General features: G+C 45.4%; 1 protein-coding gene across 5 annotated transcripts in view; it reads left to right on the top strand.

The window, feature by feature from the left end:
- Window positions 1-14,198, top strand: part of OPCML (opioid binding protein/cell adhesion molecule like) — a 445,601-nt gene that overhangs the window by 21,518 nt on the left and 409,885 nt on the right. The gene's annotated exons all lie outside the window — the stretch shown is intronic.

Here is a 14,198-nt window from a genome sequence, read left to right as displayed (position 1 = left end):
GGAAGTCTGTGACTTAGGGAAGGTGCCTGCCTGTCAGTCTCACTTGTGGAAAAGATAATTGTCTAAAGGGGCGGAGCCACTGCAAGCACATGACAACCTGAAGGTTCATTGGTTAAGCTTCCGGTTATCGCCTGGGGACAGAGTTCTCGCTCTGGTGCCATCTTGTTCCTCTTGTGCCCCTGTTTCTCTCTTGCTCCATGAGCCACATTCACCGCACACCCTGTGGCCTTAGCACCTGCATGACCTATGGCCATGCCAACCCCACACACAATGGATGGCAGCTGGGAGCACAAGCTAAGTTAGCAGGATGCTGGACTGGGCTGTCATATGGAGCAGAGACTCTGGGCAGTGGCCTCATTCTGGCCCTGCTAAAGACAAGCTTGGACTTCTTCTATGGCAAAATGGAGGGAGATAGGACCTTAGAGAGGAATCCCTTCAGTCTTACATCATCAATGAAGCTTTCCACAATACCCCATCCTCCCAAGGGGGCCTCAGGAAATTCTTTCCCCTGGGGTATCCCAAGAGCTCCACTTTCACTGGTGATAGGTGGGGTCCCAGAATGCACACCACCGATAACACTATGACAAAAAAATCCCATCACGAATATGCAGTCATTTGACAGGGTAAAAGCACAGGGGCTCCCTAATTTGAAAATTATCCTTATGGGCTCCTTATTGGCTGCAAATAAGTCCTGCTTGGTGAGGTGATTATTCTTGCTATGTCATCTGTGCATTTTTTAAAATAAAAATGTATTTTTATTGATTTTTTACATAAAGGAAGGTAGAGTGATAGTGAGTTAGAAACATCGATGAGAGAGAGTCACCCATCAGCTGCCTCTTGCACACCCCCTACTGGGGATATGTCCACAACCAAGGTACATGCCCTTGACCAGAATCGAACCCAGGACCCTTCAGTCCGCAGGCTGATGCTCTATCTACTGAGCCAAACCAGTTTTGGCATCTGTGCCCTTTTGTTCTCCAAGAATCAAATCCAAGTTGAGTGAGTAATACTAGGGCCACCTGCAGTTTGCTGTGCAGCCTTAGGCAGCTCACTTGACCACCCTGGGCCCGAAAGTCTACCTGGTAAAATGACACGGGGAAATCGCTTCGCCTCCCCTCATCTTTGGAACTAGGAGCCTCTGGTTCTTTACAGCAGTGATTCACAGAGATAGACAGTAAATGGAAATGGAAAATAAATAAATCAAATTACTTTCAATGACGTAACTTAGCCATTTTGTCTCCTGATGAGCCATAATCAGAAGCGATATTTATAAGCAAAGTGTACCAATGTTTACTAAGAGATCATCATTTTAAGTAATTAAATACTAGTTAATTGATTTCCTGAATAATAAATCTACTTTCCAGTAATTGTCATCCATTAATGGAAGCATTCCTTTAAGTGTTTTTGCTATAATAAGTCATTAAGATTTCCTGAATAATTTCTCTCTAAATCATTGATTTTTAAGTTACCTTTGCAAACACAAATGCATAAAATCTCATAAGGTTGCCATGTTTCAATTTCAATCAAGGTAGCTGGGATAACTTGTTACTTGTTTATGTTTTACTTTGGAATAATGAAAGGAGAAATTAAAAAAAATATATATTATGGTAATAGGTAAAATAGCTTCCAAATCACTTACAACATTTTCCAAAGTACATCTTTAGGCAACTCTAACTGCATCAATACCTCTTCTAAGGATTATTGTAAGAATCAGTTGAAGTTATAAAGAGGAAAATATCAAGTAGTCTCTGACATGTATTTGGCATATGGTGAGAAATTGTTTCCAGAAGGCTCTGGGAGGCATGGATTTTATCCTATGGGAACTCTCTTATCCTATGGGAAAGCTTGTATGCAAAGTCATGAGAGTATTACAGAGGTCTCCCCCCCCCCATTACCCCCACCTAGCTCCCACCCTGCCCCAGGCTTTTATCATTCTGTTGTTTGTGTCCTTAGGTAATGCATATATGCATATGTATTTTTGTTGTTGCTGTTGTTTAAGGTATTACAAATAGTAGTACATGTCTTCTTTCTCCCCATTTGACCCCCCCCCGACTTCCCTCATTCCTCCCAACCCCACGTGTCTTGTATCTGTTGGTTGTGCTTATATGCATCCATACAAGTCCTTTGGTTAATCTCTTATCTCCCCTACCTTTCCACTGTAGTTTGACAGTCTGTTCAATGGTTTGCCTTAGATGATCTCATCTTACGTTCACATTTACATTACCTTCTATTTTTCTTTAATTTAGTCTGGTTTTTTTTTTGTTGCTGTTAATTTGTACCATTATCTAGCTACTGGCATGCAGCTGCAATAGTTCTGAAGGTGTATGAAGACAGAGGGTGATAGAATATATAGTGGAATAACAGTGAACTGCAAGTAGAAATATTTTGGCTCTCCACTAAGCTCCATCACAGTGAAATAAACTTTATGTTCCCCGTGTCTGCATATCTTTAATATTTAAAGCTATCATCACAATAACACAAAATTCCTACTTCATAGACATGCTTGTGAGAGGCAATTATATGATGAAGAGATAACCTTTCACTTGCATAGTAAGAATTAGTCCCTTATAAATATGCTGAATGACTCATGATGGAAGAAATCTGATAATAAGGGAAAAAAGGGGCGCCATCCCCACAAAACCAGGGCGTGTTCGGGGCCACCCAGGCTTTGTACTCTCCCAAATGTGGACATTTTGGAATTTCCACGCTTTGTTCTGCCATGTCCCTGCCTCCCAATCTGGCCCTGGCCCTATGCAATGCTGAGACACTTAGCCATGTAATTGACCTCACATCTAAAACCCTCTGCTCTGCAGATCTCCAGCTCCCTATCATCCTGCAGGCTGCTGGGGCCAGACATGCTCACATGGGGCATAGTGGCCAGGGGGCCTGTGCCAAGGTCCTGCTGGCTCCTCGGGCCACTGCCAGGCCCCATGTCCACAGATTGCACTGGAGAACATGGCTGAGACATACCTGTGTCCTGTGGCTGCTTTAATTGCAGTGGAAAGAGCTCATTGAACACGGTGCTGGGAGGAGGAGGGCCTTGGCTGCCAGCATTGCCCAGGCAGGAGTGATTGCTGCTTTCAGGGCTGCCTCTCTCACGGAGATCTCTTTCTCCCCCGCTTGCTCCCTGTCTGCTCGATACAAAACCCCCCACACAGCGCTGGTGAAAAACATCAATTAACTCTAAAACAATTATTATTTTTTGAAACGCCATTTTATAAGTGTAATAACAGGACATGATCCTCCAGGGTTATTTAACAGAGCATTTGCCCTGAAAACAGTCATTGCTCTTTAAACGCAGCCGGCTCCAGAAGCCGCTCCGCATTAAATGGCAAGTGAGGCAGAAGCAATATTGTCAGAAATGCCACATGCGCCGCATACATTAGCGAGGAAGGACTGGCCACTGCTCTGCCCATTGGCTGCCTTTCCCTTGGCATTTTTTGGGCCTCAAAGCATCCTTGCTCCCGGTCATAATGGTCGACACTGATGTGGCAGGCGATGGCTGAAGCATTTTGCTGGGTGTGGTCACCTCTCATGCTTCCCCAAGGACAGAAATCTGACTGATGGTCAGCAGGAAGGCACTTCTTGCACAAGCTCCAGAACAGCCTGCAGATGCGGCTGTGGGAGGACTGCCCACCTTGCATTTATACCCCGTGGGGCTGCAGGTGCGCTGGCATCTCCCAGCAGGCTTTGCACACAGGGCACCGAACCTTCCTAGCCTAATGCTTTCCTTTCCCTAGGAGAAATGCCCCCTCCTAGGTTTTTCACTAAACCTGAACTCCACTTCTATTTTGGGACCTAAAGAACACATGAAAAAAGTGCTCTGACCTACATGAGATTTCTGCGACACTCCACACTTGAGGTCCAGGGTTACATCTGTGATCATTAACAGCCTATTAGGATTTTTAAGGCCTACGTGGGAGGTCTAGAAAGCTGTGCCCTGGCGCAGACCTCCCTGCTGCTGACTGTTCATACTGGGCATGGAAGGTGGCAGGTGGAGGTGCCCTGGCGGGCATCCTGCACTGACATTTCTCTCTTGGAGGAGACTTCGCCCTTCAGAACAGGAGCGATGGAGCCGTGACAGCAGCGTGACATTCTGACTGGGGAGCCTGTGGTTCATGAGGCAGGAATTAGCAGGGGTCCTCAAACTTTTTAAAGTGGGGGCCAGATCACGGTCCCTCAGAGAGCTGGAGGGCCGGACTATATGAACTACTAATTCCTACTGTAACACCTCGGCTGCGCTCACTGCCCAAAAAACCTGGCGGGCCGGATCAGACTCCTCTGCGGGCCGCATGTGGCCCGCGGGCCATAGTTTGAAGACCCCTGGTGTAGGGGGACCTCCTCCCGCTGCCCCCACAGTGCTTCAGGCATCCAGTGTTTTACATTCTGAGGCTGAGCGTTTCAGCCTGGACCCCTGTCCCTCCAAATGCAGTATCCCGGGCATCCAAATAGATTTGCTCTAAGAGACCCCCCTATCTTTTTAAAAATATATATATTTTATTTATTTTTTACAGAGAGGAAGAGAGAGAGATAGATAGTTAGAAACATCGATGAGAGAGAAACATCCATCAGCTGCCTCCTGCACACCCCCTACTACGGATGTGCCCGTAACCAAGGTACATGCCCTTAATCGGAATCAAACCTGGGATTTTTCGGTCCACAAGCCTATCTCTATCCACTGAGCCAAAGTGGTTTCAGCAGACTCCCTATCTTTATTTAGTATTACAAACATGCAAAATTAGATGCAATTTTCTTGCATCTATAAATTGATTAGTTAAGTCTTTCAGAACAAGTAGCATCTTGTCTCTGTGTCTAGAGTGAAGGAAACAGACTCGCTGGTGAGAATTGATGGGGCTGAGGTCAGCCAAGGTCAGTGAGCATGCTCTGTGCATGGGGCTCCTTGGACTGCACCCCCTGAGCAAGCACAGGAGCTCCTACAGAGAAGCCCGGATGCTAGGTGGGATACCTTGCTGGAGGGAGCTTGTGAGCATCCATTCCTAGAGCAAGCATGAAGCAAAGTTCATATGCACTAAGTATTTTCTTTTTATTATTATTTTTTAACAGTTTTTAAAAAATATATTTTATTGATTTTTTTTTACAGAGGAAGAGAGAGGGATAGAGAGTTAGAAACATCGATGAGAGAGAATCATTGATCAGCTGCTTCTTGCACACTGCCTACTGGGGATTTGCCCACAATCAAGGTACATGCCCTTGACCGGAATCGAATGTGGTACCTTTCAGTCCGCAGGCCGACGCTCTATCCACTGAGCCAAACCGGTCTTGGCTGCACTAAGTCTTTTCAATTTTAAGATAATTCAGTTAAATGGTTCATTAGGGGTAGGGGGACCCAGATGTGAGACTGCTTTAAGGAGTGTGTGTGTGTGTGTGTGTGTGTGTGTGTGTGTGTGTGTACCCTTATTTTTCTTGGGATAGGGATCATTATTTAACTTTTTTTTTTAAATGACATCATGACCCTAATGTCCATCTCTCGGTTACTAGGCAGATTGACAGAGGTCAATCTTCTGCCTGAATTAACCCAGACTCGCCTGCTGCTTCCGGTGAGCAGCTCCATATGCTAAATGGCCTAATGGAATCGTGCTTCCCTCGCCTTGTTCTGTGCTGCCAGCACCCGGGAATTCACAGCACCCCGAAAGCGTGACCCACCAGAACAGACCCGCCAGCAAGCCAGCGCAGGGGCAGGCTGCTGCAGAACCGCGTCAGGGCTGTACTTAGGGTAGCCAGGGCCCCTCAGGGCTGGATGTTCACGGAGCCCTGAAGATAAAACAAAATAGATTTATTTAAAGATTTATTTCAGATGCTTCAAAAATTGGAGCAGAACATGCATTTTTAATAGTGATTGATATTATTGTAAAGCATTCTAATGAGAGCCTGCCCCGCGGGTCCTGCCTGGCTCCACAGACGGAATATTTCCTTTCTTCCTACCACGAGTCATCTTCCAGCCGCGGACGGGTGCCTGGATGAAAGGTGCCTGCTAGGGCTGGGCGGAGGCGAAGGGAGAGGCAGTGAGGATCGTGGCGTCTAAAAGTCACGATTCAGGCTGCATTTCAGCAAACCCTTCCAAACCAGAGGCTTCATGCTCGAATCATTTAGTGCTTCATGTAGTTTTGGAAATGTGCGTATTTGAGCTGTGAAGGTGATGGAAGCTAAAGCAGGCATTGTTAGTCAAGTTATGGTTCTCATTTATTGAGCTTTGGCTATGGACCAGGCAATGACTCCCTGCTTTTACATACATTAGTCCATTTAATTGTCAAAATAACCACGATATTATTCTCATTATAAAGATATAAAAAACAAGTCTCACATTTGATAAGCTTATCCAAGCATACATTGTTGGAGCTAGGATTTATAAAGCCGGTTTGTTCCAAGTGCCCACTTAAAAACACAATAGCAAAACCTCTACGCATGTCTCAGTGATTGAGTGTCCACCTATGAACCAGGAGGTTCGATTCCCGGTCAAGGCACAAGCCTGGGTTGTTGGCTTGGTCCCCAGTGGGGGTTGAGCAAAATGCAGCCGATCAATGATTCTCTCTCACCATTAATGTTTCTCTCTCTCTCTCTCTCTCTCTCTCTCTCTCTCTCTCTCTCTCTCTCTCTGTGTGTGTGTGTGTGTGTCTCTCTCTCTCTCCCCCTCACTCCCTCTCCCTTCCTCTCTGAAATCAATAAAAATATACTTTAAAAATTCTCTAGGTTATCTTGCCTCTATTAAATTCTTCCTAGAACAAAGTCAGCATGAAGGTCAGTATGTGTCATGCATTCACAGTTTTCCATCCTCAGAAATTAACACATGGCCTGGTGCTTAGACTCTGGGTTCTGGAGCCAGACCTGCCCTCTGGTCTCTGAGACCTGGACAAGTTCCATCACGGGAGCTGGTTCATCTTGGCCCACCAATCGGTAAATACACAGCCAGGAAGTAGCTGGGGCTCCCAAGAGGAAGGAGACCCACTTCATAAAGTACATTTGCTGTGTTTCTGAATGTACCCAGAACTTTGGGTTCTTCAGTAAGTTTTGTCTTATTGGGGTGCACTTTGGCAAACCAGGGCTAGAGCTTTCGGTCTAGTGAAAACTCCTCATGCAAGCAGATTCGCCACCTCTGAGGGAGCTTCCCTGTGCAGGTCTCCCAGGCTCTGTCATGATTGCCATGCGGACTGCCCAGGGGAGCAGCTGCTAAGTGGGTCAGGATCCCAGGAGTGGGCCAGCTGTGTGCAGGCAGCAGCCTCCAGGGTGTCTTCTGCCTCTGAGTGCAGGGCCTTGGCCAGGCTTCTGTGGTGTTGCTTGCTTTTGAATTGATAGAACCATTTCCCTGAAATCCAAACAGAGCACCTACTTTTAATAGCTTAGTCAGTGGGTGGTTCCCCAACCATCTCAAAAGCTAAAAGCAATAGTAAGTTTCCAGAGGAGTAGCAGTTGCTGTTTGGGGAAATAATTCTCCAAATTGCATTTATTTCACAGCGGTCTGAGGTCACCACTTCAAGAGCCAGGAGCACTCAATTCAATTAGACACCTCGATCAAAAGAGATCTCTCAAGATGACAGCCTGGCTACAGAATCAATGGGAAGAGAGAAATAATTTAGCTGCTGCTGTTGTTATTTAGGTTTTCTTTTTATTATTGCTTTACAATTTGTTGGGAGTCAGGGAGCTGACCGTGATGAGTTCTTGGCAGTTCAAGGCATTTGTCACTCGATCAGATAGAAATGCATCCTCCTTGGTGCGGTGTCTGTGCGGTGTTAATGGACACATGAGTGAAAAGTGTTTCCTGAATAGGCACCTGCATAACTGCTGAGCTCCAAGGGGGTGCCCAAGACTTTTTCCAGCTGTGTATTGGCTCACCGTCTCTCTCCTCCCTCCCACACTGTAAAGGAGAGCCAATCTGTGTTTGCCAGCCCAAGGTCAAGGTCAAATTGCTCAGAACCACCAGGCTATACTAGCCCCTGACTCAGTCACTGCAAAGTATATTTTGACCTTAAAATGCTATAATGTGTTATGTGTCCTGAAACCACATAGCCAATTTCTGATTTCAGGTGGTGAATGCCATCTACCAAAGATGAATCTTTGAGCTGCAATTTTATACAATTTCCTTCAACCACTACCAATGGAAATCTCTCTCTCTCTCTCTCTCTCTCTCTCTCTCTCTCTCTCTCTCTCTCTCACACACACACACACACACACACACACACACACTCACACACAACCTACCTACCTACTTACATACCTACACACACCACACTCTGGTGACAGAAGTGGGAAGTAGAATAGCAGGGAGCGGAGAGGTTAGGGAAAAGTGTTAGTTACCTAAGGTGTTTTCTGCTTTGCTCTTGAAGTGTTTCATCTTGGCTGGGAGAACTGTGCTGGGATGACCTCCAAGCCCCAGTCTGTCCCTCACCTCCTCTCTTGCTTTTGTCAGTAGTGAGAAAGCATAACTCATTTGAGAAGAATGCCCATGGTGCCCGGCACTGTGTCTGGTGCCAGGCATCCCTAAATTCCTTGGAGCTGGAAGATGCATTACTGGTAAAGCTCATTCCTTTGTACTGCCTTGTGTTGGAGCTCATCCAATTGGAGAGAACTATGGTTCAGAGAGGCTAGGGGTTTGCAGAGGGCACGCTGATGTTGGTGGCAGGTTGCACCTGGGATATAGGGTCTGTTGTTCAGCCTCTTCCTCTCTCAACCACTCATAGTGCCTTTTAGAAGCCACATATCATTTGGCCTCAATGTCAGGCTTCTGACATTGGAATTAAATAGCAACAGGGAAATGATAGCTACTCAGTGTAGTCATAGCATGGTGCAATTCATAGCCTAAATGCTATCTAAAGATATATTCCCTGATCCCATGTGGCCAGCCTTTGACAACCCTAGCCTTCTCTTGGTAGCCTAACAAGATGTTTATTATTTCTTTCTGAATTCCTCCTGCCTTCTGCTTGCCACAGGTGAGAGCCTTTGACAGGTTCTCTAGTCTCTGTCCCTTGTTTCTGGGTAAACTTCAGCATAGACAACTGAGCAACTGAGTCACAGAGATAGCCTGGATGTCTACCCATCACAGCCAGACCTCTGCTAAGCACATCTCACTGAGCCTCTTGCTGAGACGAGCTCTCATCAAGAAGTCCTTTATTTGACTTACTCCAACCTAAGTGAGCTGTTTACCAACTCATCTTAAACCCTGACTTCTTGAACCTAATCCTGGCTAGGATAAGACCTTATTGTATGACTCCAGAGCAAGTTCCCTCAGCTCAGTGGGTCTCAGTTGGCAGGTGGATGTTCAATGTGCAGGTCTCTGAGGGAGGTCAGAGAAACCCCATGTGCTCTACTCCGTAGGCAGTTGGGCCTACAGCTTTGCGTTATGAAATGCTTCCTCTGAGCTGGCCTCCCAGTTGATGGCTTTCCTTCAGAAGTTAACATTTAAATGTATCTTCATTTACATAAGCCACACCAAGTTGCCCTAGACCGGAATAAAATGGGATTATATAATGCCCATGGTACATTCACAAGGTGGAAGGGGAGGGTGGTTAGTTAGCCTGCTGGTGGGTCTTTCTCCAAAAAGGATTCAATGGGAAGATTACTTTAAATACCAAGAGTCCCTGGAGAATTCAAAGTCTGCTTCAGTTTACATATATTTTTCAGGAACACATCTGTCATGTGTAAATCAAGATGCAGTTGAATAATCTGCTTGCCATCCTGAAAACTGTCATTTCCTTTACTTTTATGCCTCTTTAGCTCCTCTCTCTCTGCTTCTGTTGTCACAGAGAAATAGAAGGGGGAGGTCAAACCTAGGACACACCGTGCCCATCAGTGGGATAGGCCTCCCTGGGAGGCAGCTGCCCACTGAGACCTGTACAGTGCCGGGGAATCTGCATTCCTAATGTGTTGCCCTTAAGTCATGGCTAGTGTTCCTTCCACACCTGGTTCCATGTGCATGTGGTTTGAAGAGAAATAAAGAATGCTAACCTTTTATTGAGAGTAGATTCCCTGACAGTTACTATGCTGGGCTACTTAAATGCATTTTATTTAGTCCTTAAAACAGTTCCATAAAGGGTTCTCGTTGTATACTTTAGGAAACCGGGGATCAGAGAAGCAAGAATATTATATTCAGTCCTTTAGCTTAAAAGACACTTATTTAGTTGAGGCTTTTATTCTTTAACTGATGTTTATTTATCTGCCCCTCTGTGTGTCAAAACACTGTGTCACCCACTGGGACTGCAATAAGGAACGGAAGCTGGGGATGGACTTGTACCACACATGAAGGTGAAATCGCAATGTCGTGGGTGGATTTTGTGGAGAGGTGCCTGGCACCAGGGGAGAGGGATTTGAGAGGAGGATTTGTCCTAGTTAGGAATGCCTGACAAGACTCTCTCAATGCGAAGCCAAATGAGTCAGAGCTAATTTGGTTAGGGAGGATTGCATACAGAAGGAATGGAAGGTACCGAGGCCCGAAGGCAAGAGGGCATAAGACAGACCGATACAGCTGGAGCAGAGGCGTGGAGACAATGCCAAGTCTGGGAAGGCACATTTCGGAGCTTCCTTTTTTACTAAACTAGGAGAAAATATGAGCAGTGGTGAAGGAGGGGGGACAGTGATGTTTTGTCTGTTTAAGTACCATTCTGGCTGCAGTGTGGGGAATGAATGTGAGGAGGCCTGAGTGCACTTAGGGACACCTTTGGAACGCAATGCCATTACACCAGTTGAGAGATGGTGGCAGCGTAGACTTGAGTGATGGGTGGAGCTAGAGAAAAGTGAGCTGATTTGAGCAGTTTGGAGATAGAAGCACTAAGACTTGGAGACAGACTGGGCATCGGAGAGAAAGAAAAGAGATGTCAAGAATGACACTTGCCTAAAGAAGTGCTAGTGGGCCATTCGCTGAAGAGGACTTAGTTGAGGGAATCCATCATGAGCTTCTTTGGACACAACTGTTTTCATGAGTGCTAGAAAGAATGCAATGCTTGTGCTCTGCTGCTCAGAAGAGAGATAGGGGTGTGGGCATGGAGTAGCTTGTTGGAGAAAGAGCTTAAGAATGGGAGTTCCTTGCCGAAACTGGTTTGGCTCAGTGGGTAGAGTGTCAGCCTGCAGACTTGAAAGGCCCCAGGTTCGATTCCAGTCAAGGGCATGTACCTTAGTTGTGGGCACATCCCCAGTAGGGGGTGTGCAAGAGGCAGCTGAACGATGTTTCTCTCTCATTGATGTTTCTAACTCTCTATCCCTCTCCCTTCCTCTCTGTAAAAAATCAATAAAATATATTAAAAAACAAGGATAGGAGTTCCTTGGAGAGAGCCTTGAGAAGCTCTGGTATGTAGTGCATTGAGTCTGGAGAAAGGAAAGACAAAAATCAGCCAGAATGTATGAGCTCAGAAGTAGAAGAGGCTGGACAAGGGCTGTGCCCCTAAAATGTAAAGATAATTATCAATGCAATTGAGAAAGGGACCAACACTTTTAAGAAACTAAAATAATTTTGTAGCGTAGACTTCCAAAACAGTAACCAACAAACACCTAGAAGTACCTTAACTGTCTTATTTAAAATAGTCTAAATTACGTATGCTGATTTTTCTTCAAGGCAAATAACTTTGAATGTTGCCTATACATTGCACAATTCTGCCAATTTGGGATAAAAACAAGGTGCAATTATGCTGACATACCTTTGGGAAGAAGGTAAGGAAGGGATGAGGATGTAAAGAATGCTATGTTGAGTTGGCCACATTCTGCTCTGAATTTTCTATGTCTTATCCTAAGGTCATTGCTCTTTCTTATTTATTTATTTTATCTTGGTCTTTTGTATGCAACTTTGCTGTTAAGCCCCTGACATTCCCTTGGTAAAAAAGTTATATGTATAAGTAAATAAATAGCATCCTCCAGAAACTCAATTGTTTTTCTTTTTTATTTTTTTTCTCTTTTGCTTCTCACTTCTCTGATCTCCAAATACTGATGTGGATAATTCTGCATCCATTTCACTGAATTAAAATGAAAGGAGGGCTCTTTTGTGGCTTCCTCCCCCAGAAGCTGAGCATCAGATTTGAAGGGTGGAGAAAGGTATTGTCAACTAGATGGGTCTCCTGTTAGAGGACTTCTTTGAAGTGCAAAATACGATATTTGAATAAAAACTCAGATGCATCCCAGAATATGCCTGACAACAGAATTTCCTAAAAACAGACATTTGGGCATTAAAACACATTTAGATCCTAAAAAGGAGAGGGGGTGGAAAATGGAAAGGAAATTACAGTAGCAGCTCCAAAATAAAACGCTGCCTTGTTAATGAAGATGGAAGATTTATCCAGAACCCATTGCCTAAAATATAAAATTTCAAATTTTGACATCAAAATTAAGAAAAAAAGAATAGTAGCCCATTGCTGCCTCCAAGAGTTGTACAGAGCTAAAGATCTCCATTTCCATTCTGCACTCATGACACTAGACTCTTATGACTGCCATTTCTAAACAGCTCTGCATTAGGCCACCATGGGCTGTATTTATTTACTTGAACCCTAACCCTAGCCTAACTGATGTATGACATCTTCAGGAGTTTTCCTACAAGACTGCCACCCCATGGAGCTCTAGCAGAATGACAAACAAATCATGGAGTTGGAGAACAAACATATGGATGACAAAATGCCCTCATGCCAATAACAGCCTGGGCACTGACAGGAAGGAAATGTCTTTGGTGTAGGAAACATCTGGAAGGAAAGCCGACTAATTCTGCTCTTCCCTCTGCTATGGATTACTTTAATATCCCATGGCCATGTTTTTCATGAGATGGCAAGTACTTGCAACGATTCCACGGCCTTGGCTGGAAGGTGACTGCATTGGTGGTGCATTGTTATCCTCCTTTATCCAGCTCTAATGGTCCCTCCTAAGGAAGCTACTGTACATCATCCCATAGAGTCAGAAGAACCTGCTGGCTAAGCATCCAAAGGTTTGGCCTGAAGGACATTTGAACAGGATGTAACTCCTAGTTCTGAGCGAAGCTTGGAAGGAGGACGTACAAACTGTTCCAACGCAAGAGCAACATGAGCCTGTGTCATTGTACTTCCTCCTTTGCCCAGAACTTAACCTGAGCTCTCTTGAGCAAATCAGCTTTCTTCCTTTCTCTCACCCTGAGGATTTCCTAGGTAAAGCTGGAGTCCTCAGGCAATCGGGGAGATGTTCTCTCTAGACCCTTATTCATGCTCACTGCCATCCTCCCTTCGTGCCTGGCCCTCCCTCACTCCTGAAAGCCCACCTCCCGGCTGCCAGATGCCCTGCAGACCATGGCTCTCCCTGCTCTCCAATGAAGGACTAACGTGTCTAATTTCTAAGACTTTAGGGCTGGTTTGTCCTTTTCATCTATTCTGACATGATTTAATGTTCCAGAACTTGTAAAGGGAACAGATTTTTTTTTCTTTTTTTTTTTATTGTAAAATTTGTGAATAATTTATCAAGTGACTGAAAGAGCTTCTTCAGCTCTCAATTATTAAAATGCGTTTGGGTTTGGAATGCAGACATTCGTGATGTTGGCCTTGGCCCATCCCTATGCCATTGTGCAGCCGCAAGAAACCCCAGGCATCCAGGGATAGGGAAGGTGACGTTCAGTGATTTATGGGGTGGCTAGGAAGGAGCCCAGAAACAGGAGCACTGAGCAAACAAAGCACAAACACAGACAACTTTCATTTATTTAAGACAGAGCCTTTTCCAAAGCAAATAACCTTTTGTCGCATCTCCAGAGAAATGGCATTTCCTTTCCCTTCTCCAGCTTGGCAAGGACAGCAGATGGGTAGGGGCGGGAGTGAGATAAATAAAGGGAAAGGCATTCCTAGGCTCCTTCTCATTCCTCTCATTGTCCATCCTTCACAGAGCACGTGGGAGGCACGGCTGTGCTTCCTTCCTTGGTCGCACATCAGAGAGGGTGCGTATATACTGTGATCTCCAGAGAATAGTGTCCATTTCAGTTAGTCTGGCCTCCCAAATAACTGTGTACTGGGCTAGGGGAGCAGGGAGAAGCCTGGAGTATGTTTCCTTTGTCTGACCTGCTGCCTTCCCTTTGCAATGTGGCCTTGAAAGTGCAGGGCTGGTCTCCTTCCCTCAGTGACAGCAGGAGAGATACTCTGCCTGCTGTTCCCTCATTGGTCCTCACACCTTGCGTTTTCTGGCCTTCCCATGTCCCTTCTATCTTTGCCAGTCTTTTTTCCACCCCAGTAGTGAAAGAAGGGTGCATTTTCCTCCTGACA

Source organism: Pipistrellus hanaki, assembly GCF_964339955.1.
Source record: "Pipistrellus hanaki genome assembly, chromosome: 19".
Lineage (NCBI taxonomy): Eukaryota > Metazoa > Chordata > Mammalia > Chiroptera > Vespertilionidae > Pipistrellus > Pipistrellus hanaki.
The sequence above is the reverse complement of the archived record's forward strand: the minus strand, read 5'-3'. Positions and strand labels throughout refer to the sequence as shown.